The 16,916-nt window shown below is 44.8% G+C and overlaps 1 protein-coding gene across 2 annotated transcripts in view; it reads left to right on the forward strand.

Annotated features, from left to right (window-relative positions):
- Positions 1-2,859: 2,859 nt before the first annotated feature.
- Positions 2,860-16,916, forward strand: part of CTIF (cap binding complex dependent translation initiation factor) — a 351,658-nt gene continuing 337,601 nt past the window's right edge. For both annotated transcript variants that reach the window (XM_084627673.1, XM_084627674.1), the window contains exon 1: positions 2,860-3,013. The gene's annotated coding sequence lies outside the window, so the exon portion shown is untranslated. The remainder of the gene's footprint in view (positions 3,014-16,916) is intronic.

Here is a 16,916-nt window from a genome sequence, read left to right on the forward strand (position 1 = left end):
CATGCCAGCTTGGTGTGGCACTCTGTTCCCCTCTAGTGGCTGCTTAGGCCAGCTAGAGATTAATCAGTCTGCTATTGCATTGTCTAAGTGACGTGTGTCTTCTAGCCCATGCAGTAGAGGCTAATGCATTAAGCTCCAGAAGTCCCAGGTATGATCCTGGCTGCTGACAACCAGAGTCTGTCTACGTTACACTGTGGCCGGCATAATGGCCAGTGAATGTGGGTCTTGGTTATGGCTGTTGTCCATTTCAGTGAGCTCCCTCTTTACAAGATAAATGCCAACTACAGCTTCAACCGAGTCATACTACTGGTACTGGTTTAATAATTAAATTGATCTTGGGCGAAAATATTAAAATCTGAGCAGTTCCTCTTGCCTAAAACGGTGACTAAAATAAAAATCCAGAACTAAATTAACGATGTCTTCTCCCAATTGCAGACACCCTCCAGTGAATATAAGGTTGTCATGGCAACATGCCCAGGAACGGCTATGTACAATATGGTCAAAAATAAAGCACAGCAGGGAGAAATCTTTTGAATCCAATTTCACTGTCAACATAAAATTAAGTTTTTTAAAGGCCAGCTAGACAGGTTAATGTAGGGTGGCAATTCTCCCTGCAAGAGATATGTATGTCTGCCAGCTTTATATATTTATACAGGTGTGTGTTAAAGAGAAACTGCAAGGTAACATACGCGATAAAAGTTTTTAAGTGTCTTAAATATAACTAAGAAAGGAACGCTCAGATAAGAAACTGTCATCTAGAGAACTGGATGGTATAGAGTAGGCCTGAGGGGAGAAAAGAGAATGAATTTGAATGCCTAGGAAAACATTTCAGAGTTGCCATAATTAAGTCTCAGGAAACTGTAAAATTCATCTGAACACGTGGAAAAGCATAAGTTCTATTTTTTAATTTTAAATGTTTTTTGCATACTATTTGTATTAACAATGTTTTAATGATAATTAAGTAAAAATAAAGTGACTTTGTTTCAAAATGTTTTAGCTGCTATTGCTCAATTTATGATTGTTAGTCAACAGCGTTATTTATAGCAAGGTAGTGCCTACCAACCCCAGCTGAATTCAGGGCCCTATTGTTCTAGGCCCTGTCCAAAACATACACAAAGAGAGAGCCCTTGCCCCCAAAGAGCTTGCTATCTAAAGAGACAAGACAGATAAAGGATGGGAGAAAGGGAGTGTTATGCCACATTTTAAAGATGGGAAACTGAGGTACCAAAAGTCAGGCCATGATCCAGCGATTGATTCCCTGGTGGACAGGCCCCAGTTGAAGTCAAAAGGGGTGTGCTGTGGCATAACCCTCCCACTCGTCGCATTGGGGCCCTGAAATGGCTGAAAAATGGAAGACCCAGGTTTCATTTTGCCTAACGGACAAATTCTACTGACTGTTAACTATCACACTCATTCTGGGAAGCCAGACCAAGTTCGCAGTAGTAGGCTGCATTACTGCCCAGGCTACTGCTGACAGCACTTGAGTAACTGCAAGCTCCCTACCAGCTGGCAACGTAACACTGAGGCAGCTCTTCAGATGAGCTGCCATGACCTCTAGCCATAAGCAGAAGCAGCTGGGGTAGGCTCACCACTTCTCGCAATGCCTAGAATCACTAGTCTTGCCGAGCTATACCTGTGCTATACCTGGAGGGTAAGGCCGTGAAGGAGGCGCTGGCTTGGCTCTGCCACTGACTTCCTCTATGACCTTGGGCAGGTCCCTTAGCATCCATGCTTCACTAATCACTGCATGCAAAGTACTTTGAAAGTGTTGAGTTCTGTGTTTTTATTATTGGATGCAAAAAAGCCCTGGCCTAATAGAACACTCATTAGTAGCTTCTAAAGAGGGTCCCTGCCCTAAAGACTAAGGTAGTCAGTTGTAATTATTAGTAATCTCTAAAGACAGTCCCTGCCCCCAAAGAGTTTACAATCTATTGAAGTATAAAAACTCTTCGAGTCAGATGTGAGTGTACAGCGCCAAGCGCAATAGGGGCCCAATCACTGAGTGTGGCCTTTAAGCATTACTGCAATATAAATAATAATTATGTATATAACACACAACATTTGCTTGGGTGTCTTACAAATAAAGAGAGATTAGGTCCCTGTCCCAGGGATCCTACAGTTGAAATAATCCAGTGGTTCTCAAATTGTGGGTCGGGACCCCAAAGTGGGTTGGGATCCCCTTTGAATGGAGTCACCAGGGCTGGCTTAGACTTGCTGGGGCCCGGGGCTGAAGCCTTAGCCCCACTACCCAGGGCTGAAGTCAAAGCCCGAGGGCTTCAGCAGGACTCAGGTTGCAGGCTCCCTGCCTGGGGCTGAAGTCCTTGAGCTTCAGCTTTGGACCCCCTACCCTGAGTGGTGGGGCTTGGGCTTTGGCCCGCCCACCCAGGGCAGTGGGGCTTGGGCAGGCTCAGGCTTTGGTCCCCCTCCTGGGCTCATGAAGTAATTTTTGTGTCAGAAGGGGGTCATGGTGCAATGAAGTTTGAGAACCCCTGAAATAATCCATCTAGCTAAACTTTCCCCCCGGCCACTATGGGATTTTTGCCTTCAGTATATAGTCCCCGGTGCTTTATCTGAAGAGTTTTTAAGTGTTTGTGTGTGTGGGAAATAGGAGCCTTAATGCAAGAGAATTTCCTTGTTCCACTTCAAATGGACCTGGTCCTAACTCCGGCCTCTAAAGAGGTACAAGCCAAACTCCCCCTTACCCAGATGCAGAGAAACTCCAGGCCCAGAATTCTTCCCCGCACAGGGAGGGTGAGAAGCGGAACTACATTTCCCAGCATGGCCAGCGTGTCCCTTTCTTTTAAAGTCCATGCACGTGGGTCGTCAGGAGGAGCTGAGACGTCACAGTCCTACATTCTCCGTGTCAGAGCCGGGTTTTTCTCCTCCTGTGCACTGGGCAGTCAGACCTCCCTCTTCAAGGCAGGACTCATGAACCTAAAGGCAGGAATCTGACATCCGGACCCCCTTGCCCCAGCCAGGCCACCCTCTGCCCTAGCCGTGGACGGCCCGCAAGGTAAAGCAAGATAATCTCTAGATGGGGGGGGGGGGGAAGGGTTGGTGTGTTTGGTTGTGTTTTTTGCACCCTTTGCACTCGTGTTTGTTCGGTGGGTGTCTGTGCAGATTGCCAGGAAAGAGCCATCGAATAGCTGGACACTGTAAAAGACGCACACGCACCATTGTAACTGCCTGGGGTCTATGGGAGCTTGGGTTTCATCTACCTTCCCAGCGCCAGGCAAGCTCTTTCTCAGGCTGGGAGCAGCTTCTGCTCACCGGCAAAAGGGCATTTCAGTGCTTCGGTGGCAGGGAAGAGCCTAGAGCTGTGGACTGTAAACCGTGTTGTCGCTGTCAGGTCTGTGCTCCAAGGAGGGGTGTGTTTCCCTTTGTTGTGAAGCCTCCTTTTGCTGCATTGGGTTGCAGTTGTGGTGGCCAGCTTGCAGCTGTTTGCTTTTTTTTTTTTTTTTCCTGGCTACGAATCCAAAAGGGCAGGTCGGTGGCCTGGATGCTTTTTGTGCCCAGCGCCGTGATTGTTCAGGATCCTGTTCCCTTTCCTTTCCATCGGCCACAGCGGCATGTATTTTGCTTTCATTTTTATCCCTCCCATGTGATTCTGTTTTTTTCAGAGGGGCAATGTCTTGCGTGGATATGTGTTGATTGCATGTTGTCTAGACCGAACTCCTCCTCCTCCTCCCCCCCGCTGTCGGAGAACTCCCATTGCGGAGTGTGGTGGGAACGGGATCAGGAATTGCAAATTGGGCCTTCTGGATTTATCGGGATTGCGTGTGTTTTGTTTTCATGGCATCGTTCCGATACAGTCACTCGGACAAACGAGGCACTGGGGGGATGCCTGTTCAGGGGTGGGGGTGCACGCAGCTTGATCGCGGTCAGACCCGAATTAAAAGAATATTTAGATAAAGCCCCCACCCACCCCCCGGTAATAGGGAGCAATGAATTGCGGGGGTGAGATCGTTCCTGAGCGTTGCTCTGTTTCCTACAATACTTGTTTGTTCCAGAAACGTGTCTGATGGATAGAAGCTTCTTTGGTTGTGGTTGGTGCATTCTCGGGGCCTTCTCTCTCTCCTGATGATGATACAGGATTAATTGATGGGAGATATTGTCATCCTTTTAGTTTCCACTGAACCCAACTGCTTTAGAGAGTGGTGGGTTTTGTGTGTTGTGGTTACTTGGAATTAAGCAACTTGTGGTTGTGTTGGCTAGCTGTGCATTTTTCTGCATTTAATTCGGATCCTATTAATATATTACAATTAGGCAGTGTGTGCGCAGAGAGCGATCCGAAGTGGGCTTTATCTTTATACAGGTTTTAGATGACTTCGGTATGAATAAAGCAAACCCTAACTAATTGAGTGTTGGTACAGACAGGAGCTAATGAGGTGGGTGTATGGGATCACGGTTGGCTGTGGTTTACGAGGTAGATTCCCAATTCGCATTAACCACATCCCTTGCCCGTCTGCGGGCAAAGGCAATGAAATTCGGGGTGCAGATTTGCATCCGCCTCGATGGCTTTTTATTATGCCCTCTTCCCCCCCCCCCATCCTTGGCAGCTCTCCATTTCAGCACCCCGCCCTCGGGTGTTACCTGTGGCATGCTGTAGGAATTAAAGGGGGGTGGGTGGGGTAGGGCCTGCCCGCGAGTGGTGCTTGCGACCTGCGGCTGGATGAATGGTTTGAGCCGGGGTTGCCTAGGTTTGGGTGCGGCCCCGGCGGCCTGGGAGAGACGCCCCCCGGCTCTGGCACCTCCCGGCTGGTTCGAGGAGCCCCTGCCCCGCTGCTCCCCGCGGCATCCCCCGCGCCTGTGCGCCTCGCTCCCCGCGGCGAGGGGCCGGGCAAAGGCTCCGGGCGCGGGAGCTGGGTGGGAGCCCCAGGCTCCGCAGCCCCGCGCCCCGTCAGAGCTGCCCGTGGGCCGGGGACAGTGACACAGCAGCTGCCGTGCGGGGGGAGGCCAGGCGCTTGCAAGGGGCAGCAGCTGCGGCTCTGTGCCACCCTGACCCCCCACCCCTGCCTTGGAAACCCCCCTGGCACTGAGTGCCAGCAGCTCCGACTCCCCGCGAGCCCCTGGCTGGTGGTACTCACTGCGGTGGGGCGGGGGGATGCTACAGGGGGTCCAGTTTCTCTCTGCCTGGCGGACCCTGAAATGCCTGCCATGAGATTGGGCCCATCAGCTTTAGACTCCAGGGCGTACTCAGGCCAGTTGATTTGGCACGTGGGGAAGAATGAAATGTAGCCCGGTACTTTGCTCCTGTGTGTGTCCCATCGCACTGCACTCTGCACAGGCCTCAGGATTCTTATCCCCCTTTTGGAGGTGGGGGAGCAGAGGCGCGGAGACAATGTAACTTGGCCCAGAGCTCAGAGGAGACGCCCAGGTGCCCTGCCTCCCAGTCCCATGCCTTCTCCGCCAGAACGTCTTTCCTGCTCCCCTCTGGGGCGCACAGGAAAGAAGAGCCTTGTTTGGGGTTCTGAAGCAATGATGCGCACTTTTGGCTGGGGACCTGAAAGCATTTTGCAGAGCATTATCTCCATAGGGGCACAGTGAGACTAAATGATATAGCCAGGGTTCACATGGCAGAATTAGGCACAGTACCCTGGTCTCCTGATTCATAAGCCCCTCTAACCACTACATAGCACTGCTTCCTTTTGGGAATTGTTTTTCCCCACTCACGATTTTTTTCTAAAACTGAAGTATGGAAATTTACCAAAAAAAGCTTTTAGTGCTGATTTCCACCCCAATTATTCTCTTAGATTCAAGAGGGATAGGTCTGAATTTATGGATGCCTGGCTGACCTTCAAGGAGTGCCCCCCATTATTTTATGACTAGATGAATCCTCCCGTGAAGACATGAATTTTGCATTAAACCTAATTCCCATTAATTTAAAAGCTGGAGTCAATTTTTCTGAAGAAAACAAATCAACGATTTGAAAGCAGTAGAAAAATGATGAATACCTTGTAACATGTAGTATAGGCCAAAGTCAGTGCTCAGCTAAAGCATGTAATAATAGCTGTAGTGTATTGCCATACCATTTTCAGCAAAATAAAAGTATGTCTGGATCCTACCTAGACTAATAAAACATTGTGGCATAAGTATTGGGCTAATGGGGGCATAGATAAATATCAACAGTGTAGGATATTGAAGCCTAACTTTAGCATTAGGTTAAAAAAGCCGTCCACCCTCTTTAGGGAGTTCTGCCATTGACATCTGTGGGACAGGATCAGGGGCTACTTGTCACCTTGCTTGGAGCAGGATTGTTGGAGCTGTGTCAAAGGGCAGCTAAATAGATGGAGCTCCTTCAGTCTGGTACTAGAAATCATTTTTCTAATCCTTTGCTCATTCTCCTGGCTCTTCCTTGAACCCTCTCCTATTAATCAACACCCTTCTTGAATTGTGGGCACCAGAACTGGACACAGTATTCCAGCAACGGTTGCACGAGTGCCAAACATAGAGGTAAAATAACCTCTCTACTCCAGAGTCCCCTGTTTATGCATCCGAGGACTGTATTATCTGTTTTGGCCATAGCATCACACTAGAAGCTCAAGTTCAGCTGATTATCCACCTCCGTCCCCAAATCTTCTTTGGACTCACTGCTTTCCAGGTTAGAATCCACCATCCTGTAGGTATGGCCTATATTCTTTGTTCCTAGATGTATACATTTACATTTAGCCATATTAAAATATATATTGTTTGCTTGTGCCCAGTCTACCAAGCAATCTAAATAGCTAAGTTAGTAACCTGTCCTCTTTATTATTTACTACTCCCCCAATTTTTGTGACATCTGCAACTTTATCAGTGATGATTTTATGTTTTCTTCCAGGTCATTGATAAAGATGTTCAATACCGTAGGATCAAGAGCCCTGTGGGACCCCACTGGAAACAGACCCACTCAATGATGATTCCCCTTTTACAGTTACATTTTGAGACCTATCATTTAGCCAGTTTTTAATCCATTTAATGTGTGTCATGTTAAATTAATATCGTTCTAGTTTTTTAATCCAAATGTCGTGCAGCATCAGGTCAAATGCCTTACAGAAGTCTAAATATATTACGTCAACACTATTACCTTTATCAATCAAATGTGTAATCTCATAAAAAAAGATATCAGGTTAGTCTGATAATCTGTCTTCTATAAATCCATGTTGATTTGCATTAATAACATTGCCCTCCTTTAGTCCCTTATTATGTGCTCCATTATCTTGCTTGGGATCAATGTCAGGCTGACAGGCGTTTAATAACGTGGGTTATCCTGTTTACGCTTTTTAAAAATTGGCACAGCATTAGCTTTCTTCCAGTCTTCTAGAACTTCCTCAGTGTTCAAAACTTATTGAAAATCAACATTAATGGTTCAGCGAGCTCCTGACCCAGCTCTTTTAAAGCTCTTGGATGCAAGTTATCTGGACCTGCTGATTTAAAAATGTCTAATTTTAGCAAATTCTATTTAACATCCTCCAGAGGTACAAGTGGAACGGAAAGTGTACTATCATCATTATATGATGAGACTGCATCATCTGTTTTCCCCCCAAATACAGAACAGAACTATCTATTGAATACCTCTCCCTTTTCTGTATTATTATTGATAATTCTAACACTTCCATCTAGCAGTGGACCAAGACTATTGTCAGGATTCTTTTTGTTCCTAATATATTAACAAAACTTCTTATTGTCCTTAAGTTTGGTAGCATAGATTTGTCCTTGTGTCCCTTGGCTTCCCTTATCAATTTTCTACAATTTTCTTAATTTCTGATTTATATTCATTACTATCAACTTCCTCTTTCTTCCATTTGTTATATTCATTTTTATTTTTTACAGCTGCCTTCATTTCCCCTCTAGACCAATTGGTTTATTAACCATGTTCCTCAGTTGTGGAATTGTGGCTTTTTGGGCTTCTGGTAAGGTGTTCGTAAATGATTCCCAAATATAATTAACATTTTTTTGATTAAATTCTTCCTCCCAACTGATTTGGCTCAGAATTGTTTTCACTTTTGTAAAATTGTCCTTATTAAAGCACCAAGTGTGTGTATTACTGGTCTCAACTTTATTCTGTTTGCACATTTATAATGTGATCAAGTCACATTCACTTGTACCTAGGCTACCATTAATTTTTAGTTCTATGGTCTGTTCCTTTTTATCTGTTTGGACAAGGTCTAACATAGACTTCCTCTGTGTTGGCAGCAACACTTTTTGAGTTAGGAAATTGTCATCTATAATGTTTAGAAATTCCAAGGATGTTTCTGTACTGGCAGCATGAGACCTCCAGCATATGCCACTCAATTTGAAGTCCCCCATGATCACACAGTTTTTTTCCCTATGCATTATAGACAGGTGCATACGGAGGAGGTTATCCTGTACCTTACTGTGATTTGGAGCTCTGTAGCAAACACCAACTAGTACCCTATCTTTTGCTTTATCTGTTAGGATATTGATCCATAAGCATTCAGGGTCTTTTTTCCCCCCAGAATTCTGTGACTGAGAAGCAGGTAATGCCATTTTGACATAGAGTGCCACTCCCCCTTTCCCTTTTGCCCACTCGAGCCTTCCTAAATAGGTTATAGGAAGGGCCCTATTAAATTCACGGTCCATTTTGGTAAATTTCGTGGTCGTAGCAGTTTAAATACCTTGAATTTCACGGTTACAGATATTTAAATCTTAAATTTCAGTGTTGTCACAAATCATGAATATGTATTTAAAAATATAAATATGTAAAACACTTAAATCAGCGTTTCTCAAACTGGGGATCCATCACAAGGCTATTATGGGGAGGTGGGGGTCATGGTATTATCACCCTTACTTCTGCACTGCCTTCACAGCTGGGCAGCGGGAAAGTCGCGGCTGCTGGCTGGGAGCCCAGCTCTGAAGGCAGCACCACCACCAGCAACAGTGCAGAAGTGAAGGTGGCATGGTATGGTATTACCACCCTTACTTCTCTGCTGCTGCCCCCTGGCGGCGTAGGAGGGTGGCAATATCACACCATGCCACCTTCACTTTTGGTGAAGCACTGAAATGGGTTACCTAGGGAGATGGTGGAATCTCCTTCCTTAGAGGTTTTCAAGGTCAGGCTTGACAAAGCCCTGGCTGGGATGATTTAGTTGGGGTTGGCCCTGTTTTGAGCAGGGGGTTGGACCAGATGACCTTCTGAGGTCCCTTCCAACCCTGATATTCTATGAAGGCAGTGCAGAAGTAAGGGTGGCATACTGTAATCCCCCTACAATAGCCAGTTTTCTCTGGAGAGACTAGATTTCATGGTCCATGACATGTTTTTCATAGCTGTGAATTTAACAGGGTCCTAGGTTATAGGCATTAATTTTAATGTTCCAATGGTGCGAATCATCCCACCAGGTTTCAGTAATACCAGCTAGATTGAGTTTGTGCTCTTAAATGAGCAATTACACTTTCTCTTTTTTGTTATCCAGGCTCCTAGTATTGGTGTATAGGCAATTTAAGAACTACTTCTATTCATGTCCTTTGGTTCCTTGATTAATTTTGTTCGTAACATCTCAATTTTGTGCTAATTGGGTGGTCACATTTTCCTTCTTTTTTACCTCCCTCTTGCTATTAGTTTAATGCCCTCCTGACTACTCTAGCCAGCTTGTCCTCAAGGAGATTAGTCCCTCTTCTACTGGGGTGGAGGCCATCCAAATTATACAGCTCCCTCACGCTACAGAGGGTGTACCAATGTTCCACAAAACCAAAGCCCTAAACCCTACACCATTTACCCAGACACTTAAAGTTTCCATGCAGTTTGTGTTCATTTCACTCTTGTGACTGTTCCTTTTAATTTCCGTTTAACTAGCTTCCTCATTTTTGTGTAGTTCCCCTTTTTGAAGTTAAATGCTACTCTGATGGGTTTTTTGGTATTTCCCTCCCACTACCCCATGAGGATGTGAAATTTAATTACGTTATGGTGGCTAGAATCAGGGGGGAGCCGTGTTAGTCTGCATCCACAAAAACAACAAGGAGTCCGGTGGCACCTTAAAGACTAACCGATTTATTTGGGCATAAGCTTTCGACTTTTTCACTCCATGCATCTGAAGAAGTGGTTTTTTACCCATGAAAGCTTATGCCCAAATAAATTGGTTAGTCTTTAAGGTGCCACCAGACTGCTTGTTTTTATTTTGGTGGCCATTACTAAGCAGTTCACTTCTTGTACCAGATTCTTTGTGCCGCTTAAGACTATATCAGGAATTGCCTCTCCTCTTGTGGGTTCCAGGACAAACTGGTCCAAGAAGCAGTCATTAATGGTGTCGAGAAGATTATCTTTGCATCCCATTCTGAGGTGACATGTGCCCAGTTAATATGGGGATAGTTTAAATCCCCCATTATTTTGGGGGTTTCTGTTTGGTAGCATCTCTAATCTCCTTGAGCATTTAACAATCATGTAACCATTCTGGTCAGGTGGTCGATACTGCTATGCTCTTATTATTCAAGCATGGAATTTCTATCCATAAAGATTCTATGGTACTGTTTGATTTGTTTAAGATTTTTACTCTATTTGACTATATGCTTTCTTGGACATTTAGTGCCACTTGCCCACCACCATGACCTACTCTGTCGTTCCTATATATTTTGTATCCTGGCATTACCGTGTCCCATTGATTGTCATCGTCCCAGCAAGTTTCTGTTATGCCTATTCTGTCAATATCCTCACTCAATACCAGGCATTCTAGTTCACCCATCTTAGTATTTAGACTTCTTCCATTTTTATACAAGCACTTATAAAATTTGTCAGTATTTAGTTGTCTGCCTTCCTGTAGTGTAATTGAATGGGACTCTTTCATTTGACCATTTCTCTTCAGTTCCAACCTGTACTTTATCGATTTCTATCCTCTCCTTTTAACTAGGAGATAGAGTATACCCCAAAAGGATGTCTGTGTCTCAACTGTGTGCTCCTCTGCACCTGTCAGCTTTCCCCTAGGCCTTAGTTTAAAAACTCCTCTGATCTTCTATAATTTAATGTAAGGACTATTTTGGGGAATCTTCAAACAACCCCGTAAGCAATGTTCCCTCTAATTTTTGACAGGCTGTGTGCTCAAAAAATGTCTTCTGTGCAAATTTTTGTGCGCTGGTGTTTTGCCGTGTGCGCAGGGTTTAGGATCTGTGTGCGTGTGCACACGCGGCACAGCTTAGAGGGAACAGTGCCCGTAAGTAAGAAGAACAAGTCTAGGGTTGGCTCCAGTTACTGCAGTTGACTGTGTGCACAGAACCTCAATGAGGTTGCCTTGGATGGTTTTATTAGATTAGGATGGAGTCAGAAACCTTTTTTTAGAGTCTACTAGTCATATATGTGACAGAAAGAGGGAAAGATTCTTTCTTGCCCCTTCCTGTAAAAATGATGGGGTCTCTGCAGTTGTTTCTTTTGCAGATTTTGCTGCCAAGATAGAATATGAGGAAAATGTCTTGCTATTCACAAATCCCTGTCAGTAAAAAGTTCCCACTGTTCCTTTCTCAGTTGCTATTGCCAAAGGTTTTATCCCTTTGACACCAACAGCAAAACAACTGAATGTCATCTAGCATGAGGAAGGAAAAGTATCACTGGTATCCGAGATCAGCAGCTATTCATATTCCTACTGTAGACTGATTTCCTAGATGGCCAAATTCTGATCTCACTTAACCTGGTGTAAATTTGATAATTCCACTGAAATCAAGAGAGTTGGATCAGTCAGACTACCAGGATTTTACTTGATGAAATCCAGGTTTTCTTTGTGTAGAATGACAGGTTTCAGAGTAGCAGCTGTGTTAGTCTGTATCCGCAAAAAGAAAAGGAGGACTTGTGGCACTTTAGAGATTAACCAATTTATTTGAGCATAAAAATATGGAACGCTTCTCAGATTTGCGTGTCATCCTTGTGCAGGGGCCATGCTAATCTTCTAAAATTGGAATGATACAGAGTAGATTAGCATGGCCTCTGTGCAAGGATGACACGCAAATTCGTGAAGGGTTCCATATTTTTATGCTCAAATAAATTTGTTAGTCTCTAAGGTGCCACAAGCCCTCCCTTTCTTTCTGTGTAGAATGTATATGATAATTTCTGAGCTTCTACAGTGTATTATTCTACTTCTGTCATTGTTCAGCCTTTCACTGAATTATTGTAGTGTGTGTATGTAAAAGCCATAGGCAAGCCAGTATTATTATTTTTAAAGTTTACAAGTTATTGGGCTCAGTACAGGGGTAAATGGATGAGATTCTATGGCCTGTGTTATACAGAGAGTCAGACTAGCTGATCTGAAGCATCCGGAGATGGCCACAGCTGGAGATAGGACAATGGGGGAGATGGGCCCGGGCTCTGAGGTGGTACCGAGCATTCTCTCTCTCAAGTGCTTGACTGGCTGGTTCTTGCTCGCATGCTCAGGGTAAGGCTGATCCGCATATGTGGGGTCAGGAAGGGATTTTCCTCGAGGTCAGATTGGCAGTGACCTTGGGGGGTTTTCACCTTCTTCTGCAGCTTGTGGGTATGGGTCACTTGCAGGAATTATCTGGGTATATCTCTTTTTAGATATACCCAGATAATTTTTTAGATATACCCAGTTCGTTGCCATTGCGGGGGCCTCAGGCGTTGTAGTGGCACACAGTAGTCTAGTCTCCTGGGGTTTGTAACGCTTAGGTCTCATTTTGATTGTTGGATTGCTGTGCGGGCGCTGCGTGGTGGCGGTGGCCCGTGCTATACAGGCAGTCAGACAATGATCTGGTGGTTCCTTCTGGTCTTAAAATCCGTGGAGTGTCTCAGTTGGTGTGAATCAGGAGCTGCACTGGCTGTGTCCCTTTATGCCAGCTGAGAATGCGGCCTGTTGCAAGGCAGGATCCTGCATTGACTGAGGGATTCCTGCATGATGCAGTGGGTTGCTTTCTTCTCTGGCAATGATTTTACGCCTCTGACAAGCAAATGGTTTTAACACTTTATCTAAAACAAATTAGTGTGTTTTTTAAAACTTTTATCCCGAAGGACTGTAAAAGGTTTCAGTCTGGATGCAAAATCTCTCTCTGACACAGAGGCCCAGAAGCAGAAGCCCTGCACTGAATTTTATATCTCCAGGCCCACAGTAGAACTTGCATAGAGAGGTGTGATCAGGCTAAGCATGTTGCACTTGGCTGAAGTACAAATGTTGTGTGCATAAGGGAACTCAGCCTGTGTTTGTATTTAAAACTCTGCCTCTGAATGCAATGTCCTGTGCGTCAGCTCTGCTTGGACACGTGCACAGCGATCCCACTGATGTGTATCTAAGGTCAGAATTCAGCCCTCTGCATACCAGTTCCACTCTGGAAGGTGTCATGCATTTAATATTGCTAATGCTGAAGTTTACCTTACATTCTCGTACATGGGGTTCTGTGAGACCTCAGGAATTGTTTAGGAGGAAACCAATTCAAAGTGTCCTGCTACATAGCTCAAACCTGTACATTATGCATTTGCAGTGAGGCCTCTGTGAGAGCAGTTAAATACCTCCAGCCATTCCACCTAGAACTGCAATCTCATTGCTAAGTAGGGTCAGGCTGGGTTGCTAATTGGATGGGAATCTTCTAGGGGAAACCCAAGTTGCTGCAGAAAGTGGTGGTCAGAGCTTGAAAATTTACCAGATAGCTGCTGTAGCCAGAGATGGATACCAAATACAGAATGGGACAGCTGTGGGGTACTGAGTCCCACTGTGAATTGCAGGAAGGGGGCTGGCTTCTTAGCAAGGTGCTAAGTGACCTCATTGCACTCTTTGTCTTGCTGACTCTTCCCCAGCGCTTGCTGCTGGAAGGGAAAAGCATGCTCTTTTGCGCTCTCTCTCTCTCTCTCTCTCTCTCTTTTTATTGTCCCCATGCTTCACAGTTTTGTTTTTTGGGGGAGGAGTGTTTCCACTATGTTTACCCTCTTCCATCCTCCTGACTGCTGCAAGAGCAAGTCTCTGGTACTCTAACCTTCTCCTCCAGCTTCTCATTTTGGGTTCCCTTCCCTTGTAACTCCAGTACCTGCCCCTGCTGCTCTCTGCCTTCCTAAGCAGGAGCAAACTGAAGTTGACATGATTACACCTTGGTGCTGTAGACTAGCTATACTACAGGAGATTGATAATGTTTAAATTCCAGTAATGACGGACAAGCACATTATCTGTTTCCTTCTGCTAAGCTGATCAGCAGTGAAATGATTAGCAGTGTTGATATTTACACATACCCATTAGGTTTCAGAGTCAATAATGAATTAAAATGTTGTGGGGGGGGTAGTTTACACCCCTCAGAGCTACTAGTAGTTTCAGGTTGTCTGCAGCCCCAGGAATGCAATACAGCATCCGTTATGTTGGGAAGGTTATTTTGGCAACTGTAAAAGCTAGGAATTTAACTTGTAAAAAACCCCAAAACTTGATTTCTGTGGACACTGATGGCCCAGCCTCCTTACTTGAGAAACAGCTTCTCGCCAATGCTATGTGGGGAGTAAATGAATGTAATCTTGCAAGCCTTGGCATTTATGAGTAAGGGGTGCTCTACCTGATGGCAAGGGAAGCTGTGCTATTGTGTGAGTGCAGTCTTTCAGATGTGCTGTAAAACTGAAGTCCTGACCATTCTTAGTGGTTACTCTTGCAAGAAATATAGGGCTTGAGGGCGTTTAACCTAGGAACCAATTCCAGCTTGGGCAATTGAAATCTATCTCCATAAACTTCTTCTGCAGTTCCTGTGAAATTCTTCCCATCTTCTTTTAAAGGGACCCTGTCAATTTGATTTTTATTTTTTTAAATTGCACTTTAAATAACATGTCCTGAATTGTTTAAAATAAATTCTCTGAAATAATGTACAAAGGGTTTTCTTCTCCCTTGCTGAAGTTTGTAAGTGGATTTCCAGCAAGGAGGAAACTGACTGGGACAGGCAAACAGCAAACTTGTCTATACACAAGTAAATAAATGTAATAATACAGAATTTTCTGTTAAGTTTTCTTTCAAATATATTAATATTCCGTGCCACTTGTAACTATTGGAGGTAAGCACCTTTTCCAGACAGGTTTCAGAGTAGCAGCTGTGTTAGTCTGTAATCGCAAAAAGAAAAGGAGTACTTGTGGCACCTCAGAGACTAACAAATTTATTTGAGCATAAGCTTTCGTGAGCTACAGCTCAAACTTAATCCCCCATCCCTCCACAATTGATGATATTTAAACTGTCACATGGCGTTGTTCAGAGGTGGCTACATTTCACTGGTAGGAGGCCTGTTCCTTACCTTACTTACAAGGGCCTTGGATAGTTCGTATGTGTAAAGTGCTTTGAGATGCTCTGCTGAAATGCCCTATAGAAGTGCACTGTATTGTCATCTGTTCTGAACATAACTGCAATGTCCCATTCATATAATCAGAAAATAGGTGGGGTTTACTCATTCTCTTGGCTTCCTGGCCATTCGGGGGAAAGAAAAATACATACTCTATGGACACATTGCTTTGGATCCTAAGGAAGACACATGTATCCATCTGATTACATGTGGGAGGACAATCATTTCAAACTGAAAATGGGGGAGAACATTAGGGCAAGCGGTCTTGGTTCTTACATGTATTTGATCCTGTGGGCTTTCTTGTTAAAGCCTTGATCCTTGAAACTCTTGCCTGAATTGACCCAAGTGCAAACCTGCTCTGTTGTGCTGTTGTCCTGCGTTCCTAGGAGTACTTGGGTATCGTGATCCTTGACGTAAGTGTTGAACTGGGAATAGTTGACGGGCAGGGGTAAGCCACACACTAACCTTTATAAAGCAACAGCTGCTCCTAGCTGTCTTAGCAGTTGCCCTGATATATTTTTTAGCCTCCCTGTCCACTAAATGGCAAGTAGGTTATGCAGCAATTGCTCAAGTGATTCGGAGCAATGCAGCAAACTCAGGGCACCTTTACACTTAAAATGCTGTATTGATGCGGCTGTGCTGCTATGGTGCTTAAATTGGCAACCTTATTAGAGGGTCTTCGTTATGGTTGGATGTGTTCCTGGAGGTTTCATCACATGACATAACCTTTAATTAAAGATTAATCTTTAATTCCTGAAGACTCCTGGACAATCCTGGAGGGTTGGCAACCCTATCCTCTAAGCTGTTGGGAGAGAGCTCACCCATCTGCTTAGCTACTGCGTATCAGGGAGATGGATTAACTGTGTCGACTGGAGAGCTCTCCTGCTGACATAGCACTGTCTACACAGGGGTTAGGTCAGTATAACTACATTATTCGGGGTGTGGATTTTCCCCACCCCTGAGCAAAGTAGTTATACTGCGATAGGAAGGTCTGTAGTGTAGACAAGACCTAAGTTTCCTGTGCAGACGGAGGAGCTGGTGAAGATGCAGTGAAACTTCTCTGCTCTGACTTGACCTGCTGTCTGATGGTATAGAGCTCAGTGCTGTGTGGAAGAGAAGAGTCTGTCCTATAGGTGTTTAATAATACTTAGCATTTCAGAGAGTCTTTCATGTAGGGACCACAATCACTAGTTAAGCCTCACAGCCCCCCTTTGAGGTCGGTAAGGAATATATCCTCACTGAGAAACTGGGAGTCTACAGGTTGTGTCTTGGTATGGCCATGGCAGAGCTAGGAGATGGTGGGGGATTACAACCCAAGAGTCATGGCTCAGAGTTCTATGACCATGAAAAGTAGTATACTACTGAAATGTGTTTGCTTTCCTGATTCTCTGTCTTCCCTCTCCCTCCTCCGGATGTCATTAGCCATGCCCATGTTAGATTCCTCTGAGTCTAAATCCTGTGCATCTGGCATGGAAAGCTTAGTGACTGCAGGAATCCAAGTTCCCCAAGTAAAAGCAGAAAACTCGTGGAGAAGTGTGTGGTTTGACATCAGCTTTCATAATCACATCACTGTGTTAGAGGAGAACATTACTGTTTGTACCTTTAAGAGTATTTGAACTATAAAACACTAGTGGAGCTCATTGGGCTAATTTTGCTTGGGGTGTTTTCAGTGAGACCTCACCACCACGGCCACT

The sequence above is a fragment of the Lepidochelys olivacea genome (genome assembly GCF_965140295.1).
Source record: "Lepidochelys olivacea isolate rLepOli2 genome assembly, chromosome: 5".
Lineage (NCBI taxonomy): Eukaryota > Metazoa > Chordata > Testudines > Cheloniidae > Lepidochelys > Lepidochelys olivacea.